This window comes from Nicotiana sylvestris, chromosome 3 (assembly GCF_000393655.2).
Source record: "Nicotiana sylvestris chromosome 3, ASM39365v2, whole genome shotgun sequence".
Taxonomy (NCBI): domain Eukaryota; kingdom Viridiplantae; phylum Streptophyta; class Magnoliopsida; order Solanales; family Solanaceae; genus Nicotiana; species Nicotiana sylvestris.
The window spans coordinates 121149643-121157378 of record NC_091059.1 but is presented as its reverse complement, the minus strand read 5'-3'; positions in this window follow the sequence as shown (position 1 = coordinate 121157378).

Sequence of the window (7736 nt, the reverse complement as noted above, 5' to 3'; positions counted from 1 at the left end):
GGTCTTACTCAACATGGAAAATCACCAATTTAGGCATTAATAGTACTTAAGAACGATCACAACAAACATAATTTAAGACTCACGGGCATGCTTGACACCAATATATAGATACTCGTCACTACACCTATATGTCGTACACAACATTAGTACATAGCAATTAAGGCACAACACATATTCCCTCAAGCTAAGGTTAGACCAAACACTTACCTCGATTCCACGACCACAAATCAAGCCTCAACTATTTCTTTCCCTCTAGAATTCACCTCCAATTCACTTGTATCTAGTCATAATTAGTTTATTAACATCAATAAATGCTAAAGAACTCACACCCAATGCTTAATTATAGTTTTCCCAACACTTTCCCCAAAAATCGATCCCGGGTCCGCTTGGTTAAAACTCGAAATTCGGACCAAAACCCGATTACCCATTCACCCCCGAGCCCGGACATGCAATTGGTTTTGGAATCCAACCTCAATTGAAGTCTAAATCCCCAAATTTCAAAATTCCCAAATTTCACCCAAAACACCCAAATTTCCATAAAAATCCCTAGATTTTGTGATGAAATCTTGTAAAATGATGAAGTAGATTGAAAGAAATGAGTTAAAAGTTGTTTACCTATGATTTGGGGAAGAACCTTTCTTCGAAAAATAGCCCAAGAGAGCTTAGGGTTTGTAAGAGTTTGAAAAATGAAGAAAATTCTGTCTAAGTTAGAATTTACCTGTTGATACCCAATTTTTCCTATATTTTTTATATGCATAAATACCTTAAAATAGCATTTATGTGCATATATAAGCATGCACTAGGTTTTTATAATTTTTCTCATAATTTCAAGGATTTAAATTGATTTATTTCCTTCCCCTTTATTCATAAAATCTCCAATAATTTTCCCTCAAATTATTGTTGTGGTAATTTAGTTATTTAATTTCTATATTTATGCCAAAATATGGTTAAAATATTTTTTATGTATTTTTATAATTGCATTTTTGTATTTTTAAAGCTAAATTGCATATAATTGCAATATTAGCCTCATTAATATATAATTACATTTATATGCGTGAAATTGATCTCCTATATTTTTAAAATATTAAATATCTATTTTAAATCATTTTTGTACACAAAATTGTTTTTCAAAAATTATTTATCATTTATTATAAATTATATAGGGAAAATTAGCTATTTAAAATAAAGTAGATTTACATTTCAATTGTAGCCCAATTTAAACCCAATCCCAGCCTAATTTCAGATTAAAAACACCTGACCTAAACCCTGAACCCACCTACCCGACCCAAGACCTGTCAAATCCTGGTCGTTGATCTAAAAGATCAACGGCCCTCATCAATTCTTACCATTTATAATTCCAACGACCCCCTAACCCTATCTCATTTCCCAAATCTGCCGTCTCTGTATTCTCTCATCTCATCTCCTCTCTCAACCCCTCAACTGAACCCTAGCTCCTTCAACCGCCGACTCCCTTCTCTGGTCTTCTCCGGTAATCTCCCTTCAACTCCTAAGCCTCAAATGGCTCCTCTATTGCCATGTTCTCCTTTTCTGAGGCCTTCAAGGGCCCTGGGCTACACTGACTTGCATCTAGGGTTTTCCATCTGGTCTGTTCTTGGCTACTTTAATATGATTTCAAGCAAAATTATGTTGTACTTGTTACGATTCTTGAGATTTTAGAGAGGTTCTTTCATCTCTACTTAGGTTTCTTCTGAAACCCTAATTTTTGCTTACATCTCCTAGATCTGTACGATTTTTAAGCGATTTGAGTCTATTTCTTTGATGTTTTACACTATCTCTGTAACTCTTTACAAGAATCATCGATTTCAAAGTATTTTCACCTTCTTCTAAAATTAGGGTTTTCGGAACTTCTTCTAAAACCTTGTTTAAACCGATTCTTTATGTTTAAACTTCTATCTCTTGCATATTTCGACTGATTCTGTGATTTTACTACCTTTTCAACTTGCCTATGTTGAAAACCCCAATTTCATAGTTATAATCTTGGGTTTCTGAGTTTTGTTTTGATAACGTGTTCAGTTAATCTATATGTTTCTGTGATTCTGTGATTTTACCCTATGATTGCTTGTTAAGGTTCCTAATTATGGTTATCCCTACCTATTGTATGATTTTACCCTATTTTGTTCGCCAATGTTTCTAATTCTTCACTTGTCCTACCTATATCACGCTTATTCTACTAATTCAGACTATGCTATACATGAACCCCTAATTTATATATGATGTTTGTCCTACTCGGCCTCTTAGAGTTCTGGTTTTTGCTTACTATGTGCTTGTCCTTATAAAGTTGTGCTAAATCAGTGCTATTTTCTACTTTTGAATCCTTGAGTCGTTGTGATTGATCTTTCACTGATCTCGCATGATATCTCTACTGATTTTTAACCTTGTAAAATATTTTTTGACCTTATTCTATAGTCAATTATGCTATTAATTGATTTCTTACGTCTTTTCCTTGATTGAAGTATGTTGAGCCTAACCTCTATTACATGTTGTATACTCGTACTATGCAAAAAATATTTACTTATTTGTTATGCTCAGCCTTATACGATTTCCTTCCTTATTTGTCACATATTTATTACCGTTTGAAGTTGACTTCTCAATTAAACGGAGTACTTACCTTGATTTCGTGACTGATTGATTTTGAGTCCCCATAATTACTGATGAACTTTGATTTTTACCTTATTTGCTACCTACTTTCAAACTATATATACACACTCCCTTATTAGCACAAAGACACGAACACTTTAGTTCAAAAGTTGTCTCTCTCACACTTAAACTTTCTGGCCTCTCTCTTTTGTGCGACTTGTTACTATTCTGAGTTAGCCGGCTGCAAGCCAAGGCTAACTATTGTGTTCTCTTGCTCCTTCACTTTGTTTACTGCCTTCTCTACTGGTATGTTCTAGTTTCAATTCAAGTTCCAACAATAATATGGTTCTTTTATTGCTTCAATTCATCCTGTTTCTAATTTGTTTTTATCTATGGTTTTACTGTAAAACCTGCAGTTAATATGCTTACATGATTAGCATGTTATGAACTCCCCTTCCTTAGAATCAGTATAAACATGTTACCCCCTCTATGTCTGATCAATTGTTTCTGAGCATGTCTGTACCCATAACCTCTGCATGTTATGTGCTTACCATCACTCTATATATCCCCTAATCCCTATCACCCCTATATGTATGTTTGTTATTTATGTCTGGTTTTGTGACTATGTCTGGTCAGTTGTGTCTGAGCATGTCTATACCAATTCCTAAGATCTTTGCTAGTTATGTGTTTACAATCATATGTTCTATGTATCCCCATATCCCTTGACCACCTGTTTGTCACTACTGAACCTGCTTTGGTTCTATGACCCCTGGTTATGTATGAACCTGTCTTAAGGGTGTTGTGTTTGGACTGCTGTTTTCAAATTGTCTCTGTTGTTTTACTAAATTATTTCAAACAAACTTCCTTTTGATATTGTTTTCCCTACTGAAGCCTTTAAAACTATGTCAAGAACTCCCACTATACTCCTAAGTCAATAGGTTCTGCCCCCTCCAGTATGTGTACTGCCTTGGCATCCTCGTGAGAACCCTCTGAACTCTGGCATACCGAGGCTGGCCCTTCCACACTGCACTTATTCAATAATGGCTACCAAGTCTAGGTGTAAGCACTGCCCGGGATCCTTGAGATCCTTAGGGACTTTGATGCACCTAGACTATGACATTGTCTATGGAATTGAGGCATTTGAGGCTATTGGAGGCTTTGGAAGTCTAGGCCTATCTGTATGCTCCCTATAGAATAACTTCTTATTTTCTTATTTACTTATGTAATTCATTCATATGGTCTGTAATAATTTATACACAAATATTGGGGTAATTAGTGAAAAGGGTGGGTAACTACATGTTTGTGGGTAATACGGGTAGGAACCATGCCTATAGGACTTTACAATTTGCTGTGTTTTTCTTTATAAGTAGAAATCATGCCTATATGAATTTTTTGTATCTTGTTATGTTAGAAATCATGCCTATATGTCTCAATTGATTCCATGATAGAAATCATGTTTAATAAGTCTTAATCAGTTTCACAAGTAGATACCATGCCTATAGGATATAATCCAAATTCAACTTCTGTTATAACAAGTGTTTATGTATGTTTCCATGTGTCATAATGCTTGCAAGTCTATAAAATCAGTATTAAACAAGTAGATATTATGCCTATAGGGAATAACATCAAAAATTCTGCCTATAGATCTCACCTAAGTTTTGTTTAAATAAATCAACCCAGTTCACATTTTAGTTCACTTCTAAATTGGTTTAATTAAGTGGTTTATATTTCCCTAAAATGAGTTGTTTTAAAACTGCCTTAATTTGTTACTAGATAGCATGTCTATATGGATTAAAGAGTCCGTTTTAAACCTTCCTTGTTTCACTCTATAAAATGTAATCATCACTGTTTCGCGTATAGGCAAGCCCGTAGGGCATTTTCAAAACTTACAATTCTAAAACTGTTTCTATGACTTAATGTTGTTCTGGTTTAAGCAAGCTTTAAAATCAGTAGGCCACTGATAGGATCATTACTTCTGAGTTTATAAAATAAACTGCATGGTTTCTGTATATTCACTTAGACATCATGCCTTAGGATACTGTTTAACAAAAGGCCCTTGCTTGTGTTTGAGTCGTGTTGTTCATGTGCCTTATTTGAGGAGGAAACTTTGAGCCTCTAATTGCTCCCTTTTGTTCTTGTTTGCTAAGATTCCTAATTGTTCTTGCCTGTCACCTTAGTATTTTCACCTTTAAAAGCTTATGGGTCTGTCTAGAACCACCTATAGGTAGAGGTCCTAAATCCCTCTGGGACCATTAAGAAGTGACGTGTAACAGCACGCAATAGAGATCGTTGACCAACACTCGCTTTGAATGACCACTAAGGGGATGGGAAGGGTAGATATGGGATATGATGACTACGTGCTAATTTCACGTGTAGCCCCTCATTGAGGATTGTTTACCGGACATTGTGTGGGGTGATCCTATAGGCTAATCAACCTAGGACTCCTCCTTTTCAAAATTCCTTTTGTTTAAACTTTGTTTTATAAATACAACTTATCCAAAACCTTTGTCATATTATTTGAGTCATACAAACATGCCTTATTTGTAATTATTTTCTGCAAGTGTTTATTTGGACTAATTCGTAAATATAAGTTCGGCCAGGCCCCACAGTTGTGGACCAAAAGGGGTGCCTTACACCTTCCTCTCGAGGTCATTTCGAGCCCTTACCCTAATCTCTGGTAATGCAAACCAATCCAAGAGTTAATTACTCTAGGTGCCCTAACGCACCTTCATCCGTTAGGTGGCGACTCTTCAAATACCCAATTCCCAAAAGGAAATGAGTTATTATACCCCAAGGAATGTCAAAACCCGGACCTCTCTCCGCGGATGGAAAAAAGTGGGCGCGACATTACCCAGGCGCAGTTTATCTCATTTGGGATGCCAGGTTCGCAAATGTGGCCAAGGCTTCGCAATTGTGAAGGTTGGCCTTGCCTTCTTACTTCGCAAATTTGAACCATCGTTCGCAATTATGATTACTGCTGGAATCGCTTTTGCGACATAGAGCTTCGCAAATGCGAAGGTCCCCTCCCTGCCCAGTCATCGCAAATGAGATGGTTATTCGCAAATGTGAGCTCGCATTTGCGAGCCAGGCTTCGCAATTGCAAAGCCTGCAGACTTGCAACTCACTTGCAATTTTTCCTAAGTTCAAAACACTCAGCGGCCTATCCAAAACTCACCCCGAGCCCTCAGGACTTAGAACCAAATATGCACGCAAGTCCAAAAATATCATACGGACTTGCTTGTGCGGTCAAATCATCAAAATAACATCAACAACTATGAATTTAGCCTCAAAATCAATGAAATTCTCAAGAACACCTAAAGTTACTATTTTCACAACCGAGGGTCCAATTTATATCAAATTAAGTGCAATTCCTACCAAATTTCACATATTCGACTTAAACATTATTTTAGACCTATACCGGGCTCCGGAACCAACATATGGGCCAGAAACCATCATATTCAGACAGTATTCAATTTTCCAAACTTCTTATATTTTTTAGCTAAACAATTTTCTTCAAAAATTCATTTCTCGGGCTAGGACCTCGGAATTCAATTCCAAGCATAGACCCAAGTCCCATATTTTTTTACGGACCTTTCGGGACCGTCAAATCACGGGTTCGGGTCCGTTTACCCAAAATGTTGACCGAAGTCAACTTAATCTAATTTTAAAGGCAAAATTTAGCATTTTCTCAGTTTTTCACATATAGGCTTTCTGGAAGCGCGCCAGACTATGCACACAAATCAAGGAGAAGGAAAATGAGGTCTTGAAGGCCTTGGAACCCCGGATTGGGTTCTAAAACACAAGATGACCTTTTGGGTCATCACATTCTCCACCTCCAAAATAACCGTTCGTCCTCGAACGAATATAGAAAAGTACCTAAGTTGGGGAAAAGATAAGGATAACGGCTCTGTATATCGGACTCGGACTCCCAGGTCGCAGCCTCAACAGGCTGACCTCTCCAGTGTACACGAATTGAAGGAAATTTCTTCGATCTCAACTAACGAACCCGCCGGTCTAGAATGGCTACCGGCTCTTCCTCATAGGTCAAGTCCTTGTCCAACTGGTCAGTGCTGAAGTCTAACACGTGGGATGGATCGCCGTGATACCTCTGATGCATGGACACATGAAACACTGGATGTGCAGCTGATAAACTCGGCGGCAATGCAAGTCTGTAATCCACCTCTCCCACTCGATCAAGAATCTTAAAAGGACCAATGAACCTAGGGCTTAGCTTTCCCTTCTTCCCAAATCTCATCACGCCCTTCATGGGCGACACCCGAAGCAACACTCGCTCTCCGACCATGAATGCCACATCACGAACCTTACGGTCTGCGTAACTCTTCTGCCTGGACTGAGCTGTACGAAGCCTATCCTGAATGATCTTAACCTTGTCCAAGGCATCCTGAACTAAATCTATACCCAACAACTGAGCCTCTCCCGGCTCAAACCACCCAACCGGCGACCAACACTGCCTACTATATAATGCCTCACAGGGAGCCATTTTATTGCTCAACTGGTCGTTGTTGTTGTAGGCGAACTCTGCTAATGGCAAGAACTGATCCCAAGAACCTCCAAAGTCAACAACACATGCTCGGAGCATAGCCTCCAAAATCTGAATAGTACGCTCGGACTGTCCGCCCATCTGAGGATGAAATGTTATACTCAACTCGACCCATGTGCCCAACTCACGCTGAACTGGTCTCCAAAAATGTGAGGTAAACTGCGTACACCGATCAAAAATGATAGACATGAGCACACCGTGAAGGCGAACGATCTCCCGGATATAAATCTTTGCCAACTGCTCAGAAGAATAGGAAACCTCTACAAGAATTAAATGTGCTGACTTGGTCAGCCTATCCACAATAACCCGCACTGCATCGAACTTACTCTAAGACTGTGGGAGTCCAACAATGAAGTCCATAGTGACACGCTCCCACTTCCACTCAGGAATATCAATCTTCTGAAACAAACCACCAGGTCTATAATGCTCGTACTTCACCTCCTGACAATTCAAACACCGAGCTACGTACGCAACAATATCCTTCTTCATCCTCCTCCACCAATAATGTTGTCGCAAGTCCTGATACATATTAGCAGTGCCCAGATGAATAGAATACCGGGAACTATGGGCCTCCTCT